This window comes from Hipposideros armiger, unplaced genomic scaffold (assembly GCF_001890085.2).
Source record: "Hipposideros armiger isolate ML-2016 unplaced genomic scaffold, ASM189008v1 scaffold_139, whole genome shotgun sequence".
Lineage (NCBI taxonomy): Eukaryota > Metazoa > Chordata > Mammalia > Chiroptera > Hipposideridae > Hipposideros > Hipposideros armiger.
The window spans coordinates 1,161,231-1,182,401 of NW_017731489.1; the positions used below are offsets into that span (position 1 = coordinate 1,161,231).

The 21,171-nt window shown below is 43.3% G+C and overlaps 1 long non-coding RNA gene across 1 annotated transcript in view; it reads right to left on the bottom strand.

Annotated features, from left to right (window-relative positions):
• LOC109386802 (uncharacterized) overlaps positions 1-18,978 on the bottom strand; it is a 40,649-nt gene extending 21,671 nt beyond the window's left edge. The window contains exon 1 of the long non-coding RNA XR_002124848.1: positions 18,888-18,978. This is a non-coding gene — a long non-coding RNA (uncharacterized LOC109386802). The remainder of the gene's footprint in view (positions 1-18,887) is intronic.
• Positions 18,979-21,171: the final 2,193 nt, after the last annotated feature.

A 21,171-nucleotide genomic window follows, 5' to 3' on the forward strand; every position in this document is an offset into this window, starting at 1 on the left:
ATATATATATATATATATATATATATATATATATATATATATATATATATATGAATATCTGTGGCATTAAAATTTCGTGGAGGGAGGGATGGAGGGAGTGAGGTTAGGAAAAAACGTCAAAGAGGCCAGTAATGAAAAATAGGTTGAGAAATACTGAACGTTTTTCTTACCAACTGGACTGCGAGCCTTTTGTGAGTCCCCAGAGCCGACAGAGTGGCTGACACCTGGAGTGCTTTGAACAAATGTTGAATGTTGAAATGTGAAAACTGAATGCACGTGTGTATGGATGAATCCCCCCATAATCCTGTGCGTTGGGGAAAGATTTGCAAACAGGTGCTAAGTGCCCCTCCCCCATCCTCACCACCGACATTCCAGAGTTAATAACAGCAAAACTAGAAACATTTTCAATTCAGGAGTTCCAGATCTCAAATACAGTGTTGTGTCATCTCACGTTGGTGTAATTGATAGAATTTACATGAAGAAAAGGAGACTATGTTTTCTAATTTGCCTCCAACATTTAAGAATGTTCTGGTTGGAATGTCATAAACCAATGCGAGTGGCCAAGACCAACCTTGGGAAATCAAGCTTGTGTTCTTGCAAACTTGATCAAAGACACCTCAGCACCTGGCTGGGGTTTGGTGGGAGGGATGGCCTTCCACCCCACTCACAACGAGGACAATCTGAGCCCTACCCACGTGTAGCTGAAGCCACCTACTTAGTTTGTAACCCTGAGCTTTGCTGTTAATCCAATTAAATTCAATATTTTTACAAATCCAGCCTCTCTCCTCTCTCCTGTGTATTGAACTGAGCAGCCCAGGGTTATTTTGCCCTTGGGAGGTCTGGGCGGAGAAATAAGAAAAGAATACACACAGTTATAATGCAAGACACAGCAAGGTCACGGTCAGGAGAGGGATTTAGGAGATTCTAAGCCAGGAGGGGAGCTATGTGGAGAGATTATGAGGATGCGAGTGTTATTAATAAAGATGCTTTGTTAAAAGCAAAGGGAAACGACATCTATAAACTGGTTTTATGAGTCCATTTGTTGAAGCAGGAGGAGCTGAGTGACTCAAACCAGTGTTGTATCCTTTCCAAGGTCAAGATGAGGTGTGAAAGTGGATTTATGTGTCTGTTCGTTTAATCAAATTTTCCTCATTGTTCCACTCCTGAGCTTATGAGCAGAAGTGAAACACTGGGTAAAAATCCCTAATGAGGGACAGTTCATCCTCCTAGGACGTAACCTTTTGCTTTTAAACAAATACTTCATACATGCAGAAAACTACACTAGTCATAAGTGTACAGTTCAGTGAGTTTGCACAAAAAGGCCAAACTCTTGTTACCACAACCCAGATGAAGAAACAGAACTAATGCATCTTAAAAGCCTTCCTGGTTAGCACTGATTAACTTTGCCTCTTTCTGAACTTTAAAGAAATGGCAGTCTACAATATATACTCTTTGTGTCTGACTTCTTTTGCTCAATAGTATGTCTGAAATTTATCCTGATCATTCCATGTAGCAATAGTTTGCTCATTCTCTTTGCTGAAAGGATTTCATTGCATCAATACACATGTATTTATTCGCTCTGCTGGTGGTGAAGGTTTGGGTTGTTTCCACTTTGGGTCGTTATACACAGTGCTGCTGTAAATATCTTCCTACATGTCTTTTGATGAGCACATGTACTCATTTATACCTAGGAGCCGACGTGCTAGCTCATACGTTCAGATTTAGTAGATTCTGCTAAATAGACTTGAAAAGTGGTTGTACCACCTGCACATTAACATTGTTTAATAACAGTGTGCAAGAATTCCAAATAGTCTAACTCCTCACCAACACTTGGTACTGAATGTCATTTTTCATGATATGTCATGTTTCTGAAGCTCATGATTTTAATTTGCATTTTCCTGGTGACGAATAAAGTTGCACATCTTTTCATATGTTCTTTAGCCATTTGGATTTCCTCTTTTGTAAAGTACCTCATTCAGTTTTTTGCACATTTTTTTCTGTTGAGATGCCTATCTTTTTTTTTATTATTATTAATTTGTTGGATATCTTTATTTGGGTTTTGGATATAAATCCTTTTTCACAAGTATAATTTGCTAATATTTTCTTCTAAGGCATGGTTTCATTTTTCACTCTTTTAATGGTGTCTTTGATAAACACAAGTTCTTATTTTTAATGTCACCTAACACCCATTTAATGTTTAGTACATCATAAAATTTATGAACGCCGTTTGTAAAACCCTCACTTTTCCCGTGCTCCTGAAAATATGCTTCTGTATTATAATATCAAGTCTTACAATCCACGAGCATGATCTCAACCTTCATTTATTTAGGCCTTCTTTAATTTATCTCAGTAATGTTCTGTGGTTTTTAGTGTAAAGATTTTGCTGATCTTTTTTTAGATTTACATTCAACTTTTAGCACATTCCAAGTACCTGTATTTCAAGTTGCAAGATATATTAAAAAAAGAAAGTCTGAAATATGTGCTCTTAATTCAAAATACATTGGTACAAGTGTGGGACACAACTGCAGAAAAAGATAAAGACCAAACATCCATGGAGCAGTAATTGTGTGATGTAGGCCATGATGAAAGAGAGAAGCAAGCAATCTAAGTGGGCTGGCGTTGTTGGCAGGGATGCCTCACCCAGGATGTAACATGTGAGATGGGCTGGAGGGACGAACAGCGTTCGTAGAGCATAGTGGAAGGAAACATCCCAAAAGGGAACGTGGCATGAGCTGAAGTCTTAAGGTTAGAATGAGCACAGCGTGTTAAGGGGCAAAGCGGACATTGGGTGATGGAAGTGTCTATACTGTGGTCCTTGAGTACAAGGAGATAAGGTGGAATCCTGTGCCGAGAGGCCCCAGGAACAAAGAAGGTAGCTTTGCAAGTCCATTTTGGTGATGAAGTTTGGCCCCCAGGTCCCTGGAAGGTAACTCAGCAAGTATTTACCCTTACCTAACGCTAATGAGCAACCATACGGACATATTTAATTTAAAACCTCCTGATAGGAAGTCACACACTTGAACCAGACCACCTGTCCAAGAAAGCCTCTAATCTAGGAATGAACTACCTCATAGAATGTATAAACCAGAGACTTCCGTAGTAACCCAGAGCTCAGCCAAAAGGCTCGGATCCATCACCTACCACCAAGTGCTTCTCAGAAGGCCACAGCTGTGAGACTAGGCAGTGACAACCGCCCAACGCTCACATCCAGCAGCAACAGCTGGCCTTTCTAGAAGAAATGGGGTTGGAAGTGGGTGTTGATGCTTTTTCCAACCTAAGTGAGTGAGGCCGAGCTAAACCCAGCAGGCCTGGGGCAGCTCCAGAGCACATGGAGTCAGGTCCCCAGGCCTCCTGGGAGCTACTGGAATAAGTAAGGCGTGGAGTAACCAGTGCCGAGTTCAAATGATAAGCTTCCTATTGGGACACGAGTATGCATTTTGCCAAGATTTATTCTAATTTGGGAACTCAATTGGAAACTTCTGGACGTCATGTTCCATTTCGCCCTGGCAAAACAGAGCTCTGCATTGCTTTGTGTTTATTTTATCCTTCAAGATCAGAACATAATTTATTTGTAGCTAGATTTTTGTGTTTAGCACAAACCTCCCTTTAGATAGAAACACAAACTGATATATTTTTTTCTTATATGTCCTGTGGGGACAAAGATGTACACAATGGAGAAAGGTTCCCCTAGCAAAACACGCAGCCCCAGAATTTTTACAGAAACAGAAGCACCCACAGGAGAAACATTTTATGAAGCCTAAAGTATGATGAGTCCTCAAACTTGGCACAAAAAAGTAGAGATTAGATCCAGAAAATCCTCAGGACTCTGCCACATTAGTCAAGACAGCATCTCCTCTAGCACCTCCTCTTTGTGCAAATTTCTTACCATATTTAAACAAATAATTTGGAAGAGATATTGTGACTTCCCATGGAACTGTGTCTCCCAACAGTCCAACACTATGTCCTCAAACATGAGGGTGTTTCCCTCTCGGTACCCATTCCCCATCTTTCTCTCATTTTCCATTTAGTCTCAAATGAACTTCTTGGTGTTTATTAGAACAAAACCAAATTCTCCTATAGCTAAAGGGTACTGAGGCCTATGATAAAACAAAAATTGAGAAGAGTTGTCAATAAGGTTATATGGATCAGAACTTTTCCAGAAACTCAACATGAAATAAGACCAAAAAAAAGAAAAATGACTTACTGGCTCATGTAACTAAAGAGTGTTCTTGCTACCTTCAGTTAACAAAGTCTCAGAGAAGGACTCTGATTGGTCCAGCTCTCATGCCCAAGTCTGGACCAATCACCGTGACTGTATATGATCACTTAAGGAATATTGTAAACTGGCAAATTTGTAAGAAGCAAAAAGAAATGTTGTCACAGTGCCTTAGATCTAGTACATTAGGATTTTGGAAAGAGCATTATTTCTTAAGTAAGACAGAGGTGTCAACAGGAGAGGCTACGTCGCCATTAGTGGTGCATTAGCGCTGATTACCCGTGACACCTGTGCTGGGAAGCATAGATACTTTCACTGTGGACATCCTACGGGCACCAAGAAGGCAGACAGCATAATGGCTAAGAGACTGGGGATTCCACTTGACTCAAAGTCTAATCCTTGCAGTGCCAATTGTTAGTGTTGGTTTGGGGGCAAGTTACTAACCCTATAAGCAAAACTGTTATAATAATACAATTTACCTCTTGGGTTATTGTGAGGATTCAATGAAGTAATACACATAAAATGCTTGGTACCGTGTCCAGAACTCACTTAGACATCACTAAACGTTTACTCCAGCTATTATTGTTTTCATTATAAGCATTATTATTGTTATTATTATTATTATTACTAACAAGAGTACCTGGGAATTTGAAAGCTAGAGGGTTCTGGCGATAGTGATGACGTTTCACTCTGTCATCTTTCTGGAATAAGAAACACCTCACTGTACACATCCTCCCTGTTGCTACCCTACCCCATTTTTTTTTTTTTTGCCTCAGATCTGCTTAAAATCTCCCTCTTCCACCTTCCATAATTTCTTTCCATATCCACTGAGGCATGAAACACTAATGTACCTGGGTGGAAAAAGCAAGATAATGGTGCCATTGGTACTTACTTTAACCTTTCCAAAAGAAATTTCACAGGTAATTGAAGCCCAAGAAATTGCAGTCTTACAAAGTGTCTGCGCTGTGAGCAACAAAAGATAAATCCTCAGAGAGATATCAAAACAGCTGACCAACTTCTGGGACCAATTGGCAAAGTAATGTATAACCCGCTAGACTATACTGCAAAAAACTGTGAGGTCTTCAGGCAAAATTGGAGTCTTCAAGACCGCCCTCCCACATTCTTATTAACTTTATTATATCTTGCGTTTCATAAAACTTTCCATTCAAGGCTTCAGAAAAGGGGATGTCTCAGCAGAGACTGGCTCCTTCACTTCCACTGCAGCCTGTAGATTTAAGACAAGTTTTTTTTCAACCAAGGAAAAGAATTTGAGACAGGAAAATAGGCTACCATTTGAGTTTGACTTCCATGGTCTATTGAATGTCTGTGGTAGCAGTTACTCAGGGTTTGTAGTCTTACTCTTTCATAAAGAAAATATTTCATAATATTTTTTTTCTTTCTAATTATGAAAGGCAGATAGAATAACACCTTATATTTATATAGAACTGGTCCTTGGAAAGTACTGCAAATAATGTCATTCTCTCTTCCACCAGAATTCCTGGTGGAAGCAACGTATTTTCCTCACACCCCTTTTATAGATTCTATAGTCTGTCAGAAGCATTGTGGAGGCCAGAACCTGGGTTTTCTTTGGATTTTAAATGGAGTATTAGGTTTCCTTTCTATTAGAAAAACAACATTTCTACACAAAAATGGGTTTTCATGCATAATGCTCAGGGTAATTGCCATGGGAAAGAGCTCAGTTCAAACTTCTTGCTTTTCAACACAATAAAATCATCATTTTCCTATTTTCTTAAAACTTTTATAGCCATAACTCTAATAATGGTGTAGCATCCTCTCTATATCAGAGTTACTTGCTCATAGTAATAATAAGTATTGTTGTATAAAACTCTTATGGGTGTCCTGGGTCACAATGTATTTCTTCCTGTGAGTTACAGTCTTTTATTTTTGTAATTGACATGTAATATTATATTAGTTTCAGGCATACAATATAATAATTTGATATTTGTATACATTCCGAAATGATGACCACAATAAGTCTAGTTAATATCCACCACCTTAGGTAGTTATAAAAATTTTTTCCTTCTGATGAGAGCTTCTAAAATCTACTCTCTTAACAACTTTCAAAAATGCAATACAGTATCATTAACTATAGGCGCCATGCTGTATATTACATCTTTGTGACTTATTTTATAATTGGAAGTTTGTACCTTTTGACCCCCTTCTCCTGTTTTTCCCACCCTCTACCCTGCAACCTCTGGCAACCACCCATCTGTTTTCTGTTTCTATGAGCTTGGATTTTGTTTTTGTTTTTGTTTTTTTTGTTTTTGCTTTGGTTTTAGATTCCACATATAAGTAGGATCATCACTATTTGTCTGTCTCTGACTTATTTCACTTAGCTTAATGCCCTCAAGATCCATTCGTGTTGTCACAAATGGCAAGATTTCATTCTTTTTTATGGCTGAATAATATTCCATTATATACCAAGGGTGCCCAAAAAATGTATATACATGACTTGTAGTCATCTTTCATTATCAGTATATTTTGAGTATTACAATTTTAATACAGTTTTTTCCTTTCTTAAAATGTGTATACATTCTTTTGGCACCCTCTGTATATATCACATTTTATTTCTCCATTCATGCATTGATGTACACTTGTTTCCATATCTTGGCCATTGTATATCATGCTGCAATAAACATGGGGGTGTGTATATCTTTTTCAGTTAGTATTTTCACTTTCTTCAGCTAAATACCCACAAGTACAAATGCTGGATCATATGGCCTTTCTATTTTTAATATTTTAGGAACTTCTATCCTGTTTTTCCATAGTGGCTGCACCAATTTACATTGTTACCAACAGTGAACCAAGTGTTCCCTTTTCTCTACATCCTTGCCAACAATTGTTATTTCTTGTCTTTTTGGTAAAAGCCGTTCTAACAGATGTGAAGTGGTGTCTCATTGTGGTTTTGATTTGCATTTCCTTGATGATTAGTGATAATGAGCATCTTTTCATGTACCTGTTGGTCATCTGTATGTCTTTGGAAAAATGTCTATTTAGACCTTCTGCCCATTGTTTAATCAAACTGATTTTTTGCTGTTGAGTTGTATGGCTTCTTTGTATATTTTGAATATTGGCCCCCTTATCAGATATATGATTTGCAATTATCGTCTCCTATTCAGTATTTTGCAGTTTCATTTTGTTGATGGCTTCTTTCACTGTGCAGAGCTAGTTAGTTTGAGGTAGTTCTACCTGTTGATTTTTCCTTTTGTTGTTTTTGCTTTTTGTGTCAGATTTTAAAAATTATCACCAAGGCCTATGTCAAGGAGTATACAGACTATGTTTTCTTCTAGGGGTTTTAATGTTTTGGGTTTTATATTGAGGTCTTTAATCCATTTTGAGTTAAATTTTGTGTATGGTATTAAATAGAGGTCCAGTTTCATTCTTTTGCATGTGACTGTCCAATTTTCCCAACACTATTTGTTGAAGAGGCTGTCCTTTCTCCATTGTATATTCTTGACTCCTTTGTCATAAATTAACTCTATATGCATGGATTTATTTCTTGGCTCTCTATTCTGTTCCATTGATCTATGTGTCTGTTTTTATGACAATACCATACTGGCTTGACTATTAGAGATTTGTAATACAGTTTGACATCAGGGAGTGTGATGCCTTCAGCTTTGTTTTTCTTTGTCAAGATTATTTTGGCTATTCAGGGTCTTTGTGGTTCCATATAAACTTTAGGATTGTTCTATTTCCACAAAGAATACTATTGGAATTTTGATAGGGACTGCATTGAATCTGTACATTGCTTTGGGTGGCATAAATATTTTAACAATGTTCATTCTTCCAATCCTTGAGCATGGACTGTCTTTTCGCTTATTTCTGTCTTCTTAGTTTTTTTCATTAATGTCTTTTAGATTTTAGTGTACAGGTGCTATAAATAGCACATATGTCCCCATGTGGGACACATGTTTATGCATCCCAACTGTTAATTTAAATTTTTAAAAGTTGTTGATCTTTTCCATGTTAGAGGAATGACTGCATTCTTCTTCTACTGTGTTTCAATAAAGTTATTCTCATATGAAGAGGTGATCAGGGAGTAAGTAGTCAAAACAGTGTGGGGAAAACAGTATTACAGAGGTATATCAGGCAGTTAGTTCATAAAAACAGCATGTTATTTTTCTGAATTTTTGTGGTGTTTGTCAGCATTATAATTTTCCAATTTATTTTTATTTCTATCCTTATTTAGGACAAATATTTAATTTTCTTACGTGCGGCCCCCAGAGTTGTTGAGCCTCAGGCCCCAGTAAACTGGATCACCTCTGGATACAGGTGTAGATGATGTGCTTTCGGTTACTAAGGAGCTTATGATAGACATTAAATGAGTCCCATGTAGAAAAAAAGGTAGGAAAAAAGGTGAAGAAATTATAAAAACACATTTCGATACTCCCTCCTTCCACCAATCCGCCATTCCCCTCACCCCTCCTAAAAATCATCTCCAACAAATTGGACTCTTGAGGGAAATGAAAGGGTTAAATTGTGATGGTGAGTTATAGGTCAAATCTGGCAACTCTCCTCTTTTCTTTGTCGTCATGGTGTCAATGAAAAAACATCCAGCCTAAGAGAAAGCTTATAACAGTTTATTTGGGCCAAACTGACAACAATTGCTGGGAAGCAAAATCTCAACAAACTGAGAAAATGCTCCATAAGATGGCAGTTTGCAGCTTATTTTGTACGTACAATCCAAGGAGGAGGGTTACATGGAATCCATGGGTGGCAGATTAAAGGGGTGGGAGAGAGCAAAGCGGGGAAATCTCTGGGATTGGATAAAAGTAAATTGGAGAGACAGGTACTTCTTTCAAATAGGTGGGTACGGGATAGTTAATAGTTCACTTTTTACAGCACATAGAGATGGTAACTGGAGGACAAGAATGATAAGGGATTCTGTAATTTCCTGCTCTGGTCTGGAAAAAGGGATTAGTGACTTTCCAAAGGCATGTTATCTTAGATGCAAAATGCAATGAGACAGGCTCACTTAAGGTAAAGACTGACCTTTGTCAAGGAAGCTACAGGCTAGATGTGACTTCCCACCATGGCTCACCTTAGTTACAAATTTTTATGTTCACGCCATCCTCTGTGGTTATTTTCAGTCTCCTGAGCTTGTCAGGTTTAACCTGTGGCCCCTTTTCCGTCCACAATGATAGCAAGGAAAGCCACAAGTGTGACAGGGCTAAGCGTGACTCTTGACTAAGGCATCTTCTTGGGGATAAAAGCTGACAAGTCCTAAGAGGGGACTCCCTGACCTTCTGGGTCACTCTGAGGACTAAGGACAGGAAGTTGGGAGCAGGGAGACCCTGAGTGAAGTCATGGCGGTGTGTCGTGAATGAAAGCTCTCTCTAGAAACCCACATGCTTTCCTGCTCAGACCACAGTGATTATTCTGGTTTCCAATCATTCAGTGAACCTCTGACATGGGTGAGACAACTTACACCAGAGTTTGAACTACTAATTGCTGCCCACCCATACCCTTCAATCCTACACAGAGTTGTTTACAAAGGATCCATCAAACGGAGCCAGCTCACCAAATGACCACGGACTGTGGCTGCCATCCCATAAAACAAAATGAAGCACATCGTGGTTTTCCTACAAAAATTCACCAGAAGTGTAAAGGGGTTAGAAGCAGAACAGTATGTGAAGCTGCCAGCAATTAATTATTTGCTATAGAGTGGGTGACCTTTTCATTGGTGATAACAGGTATAATTAAACAGCCTCTTGCAGAGTGGGTGTTGAAACTGAAATTCTCCAGGCCTGACTCATGGCTTTTCCACCTGAGTCCTGGCTCCACCCTACCTGGTGGAGAGATCTGGTTGCCTCTCTTAACCAACTCTAGGAAATCCCCGCCTCAGGCCTGCCCTGGAATATGCTGCCAGTGTTTTCCTTTGTCATTTAAAGTTTGTTTGTGTGCTAGGCCAGAAGCAGCCTGCAAGCAGCTACTTGAATTGGGTGGAAGAAAAGCCTTAGAGATCAAATAGCATCCTAGACTCACTGCCAGGTAGCCAAGGGGAGGGACAGAGGCCTAATCACAGAAAGCGGCTGCAGCTGTGACCCCAAACGGTCATTACTGTCTTGCTGTCACCCCTGGAATCTTGTTTATTTCCTGTTTCAAAATTCTGGAGGTGTACCACCCAGGACAATTATTAAGGGCAGTAGCGTCACAATGAGGTGGGCTGGCCTCTTGTTTTGTGTTTCCCTTGGGCCAAACCACCTTCAGTGTTATAAAGTCCATAGCAAATTGGGCTTTGCAAATGCCTTTGTATCTGTAGATATCTTCTGGTCCCTGTCTCAGAGACATACCACCCGCACCCCGCCTCCACCTCTCCCCACTCCTGAGATTCTCCACGCCTGTGAAATGGGAGATTTAAAGATGATCAAGTTAAGGATGCTGCTTAATTCAGGCTCAATGTTTCTCTTAAATCTCAAATCCTTTGCAGCTGATGGGAAAGGAGAAGGAAGTAAAACCGGATAGTCTAAATAATGTGCAGTTAAAGCTGAGATTTATGAGGGGAATTACTGCACAGGGCTGGGCTTTGAAGTGTCTTTGGACCCCCAGAGCCAAATTCTCCTGCTGACTATGGGCATGTGCCTCTGCTCTGCAGGCACCGGGTGTGTGAGCAGCCTCTGCCCTCCCAGGAAGCAGGGAAGTGTAGAGGATCCCAAGAGATGGGGCCTTGGTCCTCAGAGCCAGAGGAGGGTGAGGTGTTGGTGCACATGGTAATTAGCATGTGGCTCTCCATGATGACAAAGAAAGACTTGTGGTGGCAGGGGAAATAGCAAAAGAAGAGGAAGGCAGGAAGCAACCGGAGATTCTGAGAAACACTCGCAGGGAGATGAGGCCTGGGGAAATCCAGGGAGGGCCTCAGACCTTGGCTTTCTTATCCAGCCTGGCCCCTCGCTTTGCCAGAAAGGCAGGCTTTAGCGTGGGACCATTTTCACAGCCACAAGCAAGAATCAGATTCTAGGGAGGTCAGGCCCTGCTCAAATTCATTTTGAAAAGTTTAAAGACTAGAGTCAGATAAAACAAATTCTAGCATCCATTGCCACACACACACACAGACACACAGACGCACACACACACAGAGAAACTGCTTTATGAACACATGGGGCCAACTAAATGAATGTCACATGCTTAAAATAGTACCTGTCCCATAGTAGATGCTATAGAAGCACTATCTGACTCCCTGCTTTAGTGATAAATGACTAGTGTTGTTACTATCATTGTAGCTTGACTTCGCTTTCAAAGAGCTGATTTGAACATAAAAAAGGAGATAAGGAAATCCCAAGCCATGTTCTTGCTTTTCTCAGTTACCACACATCAGTGAGCAAAGCGATGGATGAGCTGAAGAAGGCCTGACCCTGAGGTGGGCGTGCAGGGGGCGGCTACCGGCAGCTTTCCCCGGGAGGCAGGCTGCAGACTGGAATAAGCCTAGCTGACTGCTTGCATCTGAGGGCCACCTTTTGCCTGCTAACCCACAGGGGACACTCCAGGAGAGATCCGAAACCCAGATCTGAAGGCCTTCCCTGTGAATCACCTAGCTATGAAAATTACCGAGTACCTCTGAGCCACCATTTCCTCCTTTACAAATGGATGTGATGAAACCACCTGCCAGGGAGGAGGAGAAGGTTAATGACCATGGGCTGACCAGCTGCCTCCCGCCTCCCACAAGCTTACGATGGAGAAAAAACAATTAGGAAAGAAAGGCGGAATCCACGTCATTCAACGACATCTAACTGATCTGCTCGCAGTTAACTTGAGCACAAACACTTATAATCAGTTACAATTACTGTCCGCACCGAACTAGGGAGTAGATGACTCTGGTGCTTTTAAATCCCTTCTCAGCAAGGGACCAGAGGAGAACTCTATATCCAGGTGTGCTTAACCCAAAGAAACCCCTTGTCCTTTCAGGTCCCTCTTGCACCTCCATCACGTGGCTCTTTGTGGTCTCTGGTGCTCCCCCGTGTGCCCCACCAGTATCCAGCTTCTACCTGGAACCATATCTCCCATCTGCAAGAAGTTTCCAATTTCAGCCAATTTTTAACATGAAGTTCAGAGTTTAAGACTCATCTCCTCTTTCTCTAGAACCATTGCTGGTCCAAAATCCATTTTCTCCCAGTAAAATGAGAATAATCTCATAGGGTTGTTAAAAATGAATATTTTCCTATAGTGAGTGAAATATGTTTAAAGTTAGATGTCATCCTCCTCCGCGTCACCGTTGTCCTCTCCGTAACCCAATCATGCCACTCTTTCAATTGCGCTCAGCTTCTGAGAGCACTTTCTCTTTGTATCAGAAGATGGTTTCATGAATCACCCTGACTTTTGGCAGGGAGAAGACAACTTTCAAGTGGAAGGTTACAAACCAAACAAAACACAAAACTACTTCTCTGTTGATGCAAAACTCATTTAGTTTATGGCTACTTCCTCAGTCCCATTTGAAACCCATCCAAGTGCAGTTTCGTTGTTGAATTATTTAATGCCACTTGGGTGGCGCTTTTAGAGTTAATTTACCTCCAGTGGGCCAGCCTGGCATCTTTATCCTACCTTCACAACAGAACAAACATAATTTCATTTTAACATCCCCTCCTCTCAGAGCTACTTAAATGCTGCTAAATTCAGGCAGCACACAGAGGCTCAGACTCCATTTGCCCTTGGAAGTGGGAACTGGTCAAAATCAACAGGCGTTCTGTGGCTCAAACATCCTCGAAGTTGGTTTGTAAATAAGCCACCATGGGATCCTGATGTTTGGGATGGAATCCCTGACCAGAACTCACCAATGTAAAGAAAGGGACAACCCACTCAGCTGTCGCGTAACTGACCTGGCATGAGGAGGTAGGAATGACCCAGTGTCCAGCAGACAGGAGCACTGCAGCCACCAGGAAGACATGCATTAAAGCACAAGGAGGGGGCCCTCCCAGATTCTGCGTTAGTCTTGTTGGCGTCTCCCATGAGATCATGCAATTAGCTTTGTTTGGATTCTGTGCTCACCGAGAAACGCTCTGATTGTGACTTTAATCACCCCAGGCACCTTAATACCCAATGGAATGTCGAGGATCACGGAAACAAATGTTCCAGTTACTGGAATGGTAGTGCCTTCCGTGGCACAGGAATACATTTGTTTTGTGGTGTATAAAACAATTATCTGTGGATTTAGCATGACTCAGTCCCTCCAGGTCTAGAAAGTTCCAGGTAGACTTGAAAAATAGAGGTTCCTTATCAGAAAGCTGAGACCCAAACTCGAAATCAATTTTTTTCTTAAATTCTCTTGTGCCTCAGTTTCCTCGTCTGTAAAGGGGGGTGGGGAGATAATAGTGCCTGCCTAGTGTGGGTGTTGTGAGGGTTCATGATTTAATAGCTGTAAATTATTTATATGTATGTGTACGAAATGGTTTAATGTAGGACGTATTTAGAATTATGTCTGTTATTTATAATTATCCCATGAGGCACTGCTCCGTTAGAGTACCCAGCTAGAAGCATCTCTGTTAGACTTTCTTATGTGGCCCTCATAAGTACTTAACCTCTTCCAGCCACTCCACTCTGGAAACTATAGACACCATGCAACCTGTGCATTTGCATAGGGCCTACGTTTAGTTTAATGCTTAGCTGTTGCCATCTTCAGATTCTTCCTATGGTTTTGAAAGGGGCCCCGCACTTTGATTTTGCTCTGCGCCCCACAAATTTTGTAGCCGATCCTAGCTCCACGTGGCCAAGGACTAGCCAAGTGGCCATGGGCGAGCCGCTTCCCTTCCCAGTGGCTCTGTCCTAGTTCTCTGGATGCTAACAGACGATGATAGAGAGGTGGGATTAGCACAGCCCCCGACTCAGCCTTGCCAGCGAGCAGAGTGGAGCTTTCCTGAACGTGCAGCCACGTGACTGGGCAGAGGCAGTGTGTCCTCTCTCAGGGGTCTCAGTAGACTCAAGGAAAACCAACAGAAACTCTCCAAAATAACAAATGCACTCGGTAACTCATAGGCAAATGATCTGAGTTACTCAGAGATACAGAGAAATAGGCCTGGCTTTCTCACAGCGAGTACCCCCAGAGAAGCTGACAGCTGCTGAAGGGCTGAGAGCTCAGGTTCATTCTGGTGGGGGCCTCAAATGGAGACCATCACAGGGGAGGGAGAACTGACTGCTCAGACCAGCAGCCGATGCCAGGTAGCCTCACAGATGCCATCTGTCTGTCACAGGAGCAACAGCTTTAGCCTCCAGGGTCATCCCCAGGGAATGGGAGCCTGTCAGACCTGTCTGACTGTCCCTGAGAGGAAGCCCGGGACTGCCTACTTCAGTGGGATTTCTACTACATTCAGTAAGGGAGTTAAAGGCAGTGTTGTGAGGGTGCCATCGTAAACTCTTCCTCCTCTGAGTTTCTGAGATGGAGTGGCCCAAGGAAACATGGAGTCTACAAATACTCAGTCCCATTGTTCTCATAGTATGTAGTTTGTACATACAGTGAACCTGACTTTGACACTGGGAGAAAGGACTTGGTGGCCACGAAGTCACTTCTCCATTCCCAGGTTAGTTAGCTGCTGTCACCGACTGGTCCCCACACCCCTTGCTCTGAAGTGACCGTGTAATTTACCAAGAGTGACCAGCAGCACAGATGTGAGGACACACTTTTGAAATGCTACCTCACATCCCCTTATAGAGAAATCCATCCTCATGTCCCCGTTCTCATTAATTTAGTTCCTTTGAACACTTGGGTCCACATCGCTCTATTTTAGAATCTAGAAATGCAGCGCAAGACATTTCTAAGCTGGGAACTTGCCATCCTGTCACAGGAGCACAGCAGCGGCCTCAGAGAAAAAAAGGCTGCAGAGAAAACAAGAGCTAAAAAAATGTTTGTTTATTGCCAGCTCTCCCCACAGCCACTTACATAAGAGTTTGTGCTGATACGGGCTGTCCTGCCCAGACTCAAGATCAAGAGTTATGCTTGGTTGGGATGATGACAGAAACAATGTGGGAACCACAGGCTATGGCCTGTGATGCAGGCCAGGAAGGAAAACCAAGTGGTATGTGGCGATTAGCCCTTTCACAATGGTGCGATGGTTCCCTGGGGTGTTTTTCAGCTTGCAGGCAGTGGCACAGTCTGCAGGAGGGGAAAGGCTCTGTGAGCAAGATATGGCTGAAGAATGGCCGGTTTTCCCAGCGTGTGAGCTGAGGGGAAGAGTCAAAAGTTCAGGTACCCTCTGACCGTTCAGATCCATTCTGACTTTCTAAAAGCTACATAAACACTCGACCCAAATCTGGAAGCATTTAAAAAGTTTGGACCAAGTTGTATACATTTTGTTCAACTGTTTACTAGGGCGGGGGGAGGGGGGCAGAAAAAAAATATATATATTATGCCTTCGCTTCCCAAAACAAACATGAAAAACTAACTCTGCTAGGAAAAAAAGAAATGCAAAAGCTTTGGACAGATTATGTTTAAGGGTCCAACGGGATAAAGTGCCTCCCCCCATAGTGTTACTGAAAAGCAGATGTGACGGGCAGAGACGCAGGCCTATAATCAAGCTTGTGAAGCAGCCATGAGGCCGTCTAAACTGTTCTCCAGAGCCTCCATCCAAGGGAGACGCTACGGCCTCTTTGTGGGCACTGTTCCAGGCTTTAAATGAATATCATAAAATCATTTTTCCATAGGTGTTAACTTCTAATTGGAAAGTGTGTTCATTCACCCGTGTTCCTTCCTCAACAGCAATCATGAGTAATTGTCTCTGCTACTTGCCTTTCGTACCTGGGTGTGCATTTTTCTTACACTAGACACACCTAGCTCTTCGCGTCTGTCGTCACAAATAAGGTTTCTGCTTGTTGCTTTGAAATGACAGGTTGAAACTAGCACAGCGTCTCACACATAGGAGATGTTCCGTCAGCATTTTGTTGGTGGAGTCATAGCTCGCGCTCCGTAGTTCTCTATGTTCCTCACGTCCTGACCCTACTTCTATTTTTCTTCCTTTCTTTCCCCTTGGCTGCCAAACATTGGGGATCCACTGAGTACTCGCTAAACTCCTGGTTTTTACCAAACACGTAGCACCAAGTCCACACAATGGAACCACACTCACTTTGGCGCCCCAAGGTTGGCCTGAGTCTGTACAAGTTGGGGGCCATGATTTATTTTAGCCAAGCTATGGCATAAAAGGAACACAGGTAGCAGGACCCCATTAATCACCTATGGGTCTCATCACACAGGACCTCACACGAAAGACCATTGCACTTCTCATCTGCATTATTCCCCATCCTTTCTTTCTCCTGATTCTTCCCCAAACCATCATGGACAGGTTGGACTCTGAGACTAATAGTTTCTGATCTTTAGTTCACTTTTCACAGTGTCTGGAAAACAGGAAATTTGAGAAAGTTGCTGACTTATTCTGGACTCATGGGTTACAAATGGAAGAAACACATTCCACACCAGCTTTACCGTATAAAGAGTCAGCGTGATCGGGAGCCCCCCTCGATCACTCTCTCTCCTTTTTGCTCTTCCCTGATGCCATTTTCTCAGACCAGATCCCCCACCTTGTGGATTGGAAAGAAATCCCCAAGAGCCGCGCTGATTGGCCCCTTCACTGTGGCTAAGCTTGTGAGATATGTGACTGGCCCACCTGGCTCACATGTGCCATGTGGCCAGGGGGACAGGGTCTGTTTTACAGAAGAAGTGGTTTACCAGATTAAACCACAGCCGCTACACATGAGGACAAGAATGCTCTGTGAAGCCACCGAGTCTACTGGCAGATGACTTCTTCCTCAGATCGTCCTCCTGTCCTCACAGTCCCATGAGGGAGGGTTAAATCCTTCACATGGTCTAGGGGGTCTCAGACCCTCCACGTGAAGATATAAAAACAGTCAACACCCTACCATCCAGGCAGAGGTCAGGAGGGATAGCTGGCCTGATTTTCCCACCAGTACCAAGAATAAATTAAAGATGAAATTTGGGAGTCACAGAAAATCATAGACTCAAAGAATTAAAGAAGATCTAAGGGAGTCTAAATGATGTCCAACCTCTGGCCAGAACTTCACACCCCTAAAAAGCAGGCACTGATGGGTCTTGTAGAGGGTCTCACATTAGGGGTGAGGCTGGACAAGGACACTCCTGAGGTACGTTAGGCTCTGAGAGGCCATGAGCCAATGAAACTCTCCCAACCTGAAGCTGGTTGGTCCCTTCCTTAAACTGTCCAGGATATTCTCGCACTCCCCCACTCTTTATCAACTTATTCTAATGACCCACAGGCCTGCTGCAAGGCAAACACTTGAAGGAGCAAACATTTGGATTCCATCTAGGTGTCTCATATAACTCTCCACTCTGGCAAGTGAAGTCCACGCCCTTTAAGCCTGGGAACTCTCAGGCCCCTTGGTCATGGCTCTCTCGGGTCTTATCCACAGTGAGGGAGGGCAGAAGTGGTCACTGTAGCCCAGCGGCTGCCTGGTGCACAATCTGTACTCAGGTGGAAAATACCTAGCACCAAGTAAGCACTGTGGGGGCTGAGGTGCCCCCACAAGTGGCCACAGAAATCCCCCTAAAGGAGCGGGAGGGACTTGTTAGCTCAGAAGGAGAGATGGGCTTTGGATAAGGATAGTCTATGCATCAGCAATGACAAGATCCAAGGCCCAGGGTGGGTTGGGCATGGTGAACAGGTTAGGCTGAGAGAAGAGAAGGTTTTGTAGTCGACATAAAGCCAGAAAGACATGTTAAAACCTGACGGTGGGTGCCTTGAAAAATTTCAGGACAAGGATATGAAGACAGAGTGCCCTCCTTGAGACTCTGCTGCATTTTGTGCCACATTATATGCACAAAGCTTGGCATAGTGACAGGCACATAATAGGTGCTCCACACAGTGGATGCTCATTATTTGTTGAATGAATGAATGAATGAGGCATCAGTGTTTTTTGAAGAGTACATTGCCATGACCCAAGATGGATGTAAGGAAGATAAGTGGGGCCTCAGTATGCAAAATAGATTGGAAGAGGCAGAGACGGAGTGTCTTAGGATGTCAAGAGAATGATTCTTGACTCCGCCAAACTAACTGAGGCCTAAGGGTCAGCTGGGCTGTTGGGCAGCGTGAAGGGAGACACCCATGTGCCATTAAGACGTTTTGTAAACCATTCCTGCAGTGAGGACGTCATTTCATTCATGCAAATCTCCAAGGAGCCCCGCCACCTCAGGAATAAGAACAGTGCAGTAACCCAGACAGGCCAACCTACGCTGAACAAAACCCTCAGGCGGCAGTTTAAGCCCCTTTAGCCCACATCAGATTCTCATTGGAAATGGCCACTAACCCCTGTACAATAATTCTCCTGTAGTTAGGCTGGCTCTCAGATCATCCTGGCCTTCCCCAGACTTAACAAATCTGATTTCCCTAACTGCTTGCAGAGGTCCATTCACCAAGTCCTCTGATGATTTGTGCTTTTCTCCTCTGATTCCTCTCCAGTTTCCCTCTCCCTAAGTCCTTTACCTGAGTCAGAAGACCCATTTTACTTCAGTCACACTCGTCATGCAGGCCTGCTTTCTCTCTAAGCAGCTGGCAAAGAGCATAGCTCGGCTTCAGGAGGGAGATGTGGCCTCGTGGGAGCATCACAGTTACGTGCCAAGGCCAGCCAGCTGAGGACTCAGCCTGCCCTTGCCTGCAAGAGCCCCAACCTCCTCTCCGCCCCCAGACATCAGCAAGAAACCCACCTCCAGAGGAATTCACCAGCCTCTTCGTCATCATCGTCCTCTCAGAGCTTCCCTATCTCTGTGTCAGCCAAAGTCCACACAGGCAGGGACAGAAGAGAAATTGATGGCCTTATGGGATATCAAAGTGCTATTGAGCAAAACCACAGCTCAACAGCCTCACAGGTGCTTCCTGCAGCAGGGAGGGGAAGGGGTGTCTTTAGAAAGCCCTAAATAACTCTAGGCAGGGATGTCAAATTGACAAATGACTCTTAAGAAATAGCCCCGTTGTTCTCTGGTGTGTGATTCATCCCAGGCAGCGCTGGGGTTAGGGACAAGGCCCAGGCATGAGTCCCGCAGTTGTCACTGGGGGCCACCCTTCAGCTCGCCTCTCAGGAAGGATAAAAAAACGCTTGTGTTGGTTCTCTTGGCCTTGGTCGCTTTGACCTTATTTTCCAGTGGTTTTATTTAGTGAATCACAGATTTGTGCTGATTTGGTTTCAGTTGCATTCAGTGGAGGATGGCAACCGTGGGAAGGCTCTCTTCCTCTCAGCATCCAAACGCTTCTCTCCCTTAGATGTTAACTCCCAGCACTTCTTGTAATCATAGCAACAAGACCATGAACTCATCGAGACAGAAACCTCCTTTCGTCTCCCTATTCTCAGTTCCTCAAAGAACTGGCTTAAGTGCTTCTCAAATGTTGAATAGATGAGTAAAAAGATCCCAAGACCCAGCCGTGATAGTTGGTGTCTGGCCTTGACTCTAAGAATAAGTAGCTGGGACCGTGGCCAGGTGCTCAAGGTCTCTGGGCCACCGTATCCTCGTGTATAAAATGAGAAAGCAAGCTCTCAGGTCCCGTCAAACTCAGGTCTGCAGAGGCTGACTGGGGCTGGCACTGGGCTCAGCAGAACCAAGGCCATGCGAATATGTAAAACCAGCAATTGTTTTGCACACTCAGCTGCAGAAGTAAACTAGAGCAGGTTAAAAAGCTAGGTAAAAGATGCATAAGGATTTCAGTTAGTCGGTGGGGCAGGAGAGCCTCCCCGCTGACACCAGATGCAGGCGTTGTGAATAATGAGTGGGCTGGCATGCCGCATGGGTCCCACACCTAACACAAACACAACACCCTCAGCTCCCTGTTTATTGGGTGCTCTTCTCCAAGGTGTCCCAGCCACCAGGCTATGACATGTACAAGCACAGCAGTTCTGCGACTCATGGTGTGTCTTTTGTGAAACAGCACAGCCATTTTGTGTGTGTGAATTGTGCAGGGAAGTCTCTACACAAGATGGGATGGATGGTTTATAATGAAATCCTGGGTGTACCCTAAAGAGACTAGCCGATGTGTTCCATACAGAGCCCGTTTCTCAAAGCTGATTCATCATCTGATGAATCTCCCCAGGCCTGGGGATGAGCTCTGGGCTTTGATGCCCTCGGTTCCATCAATGGCAGCTTTGTCAGTATTCACAGAAAGCAAGACAAATTTGTTTGAAATCAAGGACTCATGATGTCTGAGTACGTCCCCTCCTCTGAGATGAAAATCATTATAACCTTGAGACTGAAAAATTGAGTGAAATTGTCTTTTTTTATGGAAAGGTATTGTAGCAACTGGAACTAGTGTTCACAGAGAGTTTTCAGAAGATTTAACAGCCTCAGTTTCCCCCTGGGAATCATTTCAGTTTCTTACATACAGATCGCTGATGCCGCTGACCATTGAGGCTCTTAGGGCTGAAGAAGTTAGTTAGTTAGTTAGTTAGTTAGTTAGTTAGTTAGTTAGCTAGTTAGCTAGTTAGTTAGTATTCTGACTTGCCCTTCATTCCCCCCTTCATGTGTGTAAAGCATCTAAAACCAAGGTGTGAGTTACTCTCACACCTTGGTTTGGCTTGACTTAGGCAGGTGCTATGATCTGACTGTGGTCCCCCAAAGTTCATATGTTGAAGTCCTAACCCCCAAGATGATGGTATTAGAAGGCAGGGCCTTTGGGAGGTGCTTCAGTCATGATGAGGGTAGAGCCCTCAGGCATAGGATTAGTAATCTTACAAGGTCTGAAAATTAAGTCCACGTACTCATCCCAGAAAAAGTGCTACATACATCATTGCTGAATATCACTATGATCACCTTTGAAGTACCCCCCTTGGGAAGCTATGCACTGACGCCAGCACCTAGTGCACCCTTCAAAGCAATTTTGGAACTCTTTTTCTGGAATGGTCATCACAGCTGTCATCGTATTACCCTTGATGTTCTGAATGTCGTCAAAATGTCTTCCTTTCAATATTCCCTTTATCTTTGGGTAAAGAAAGAAGTCACTGGG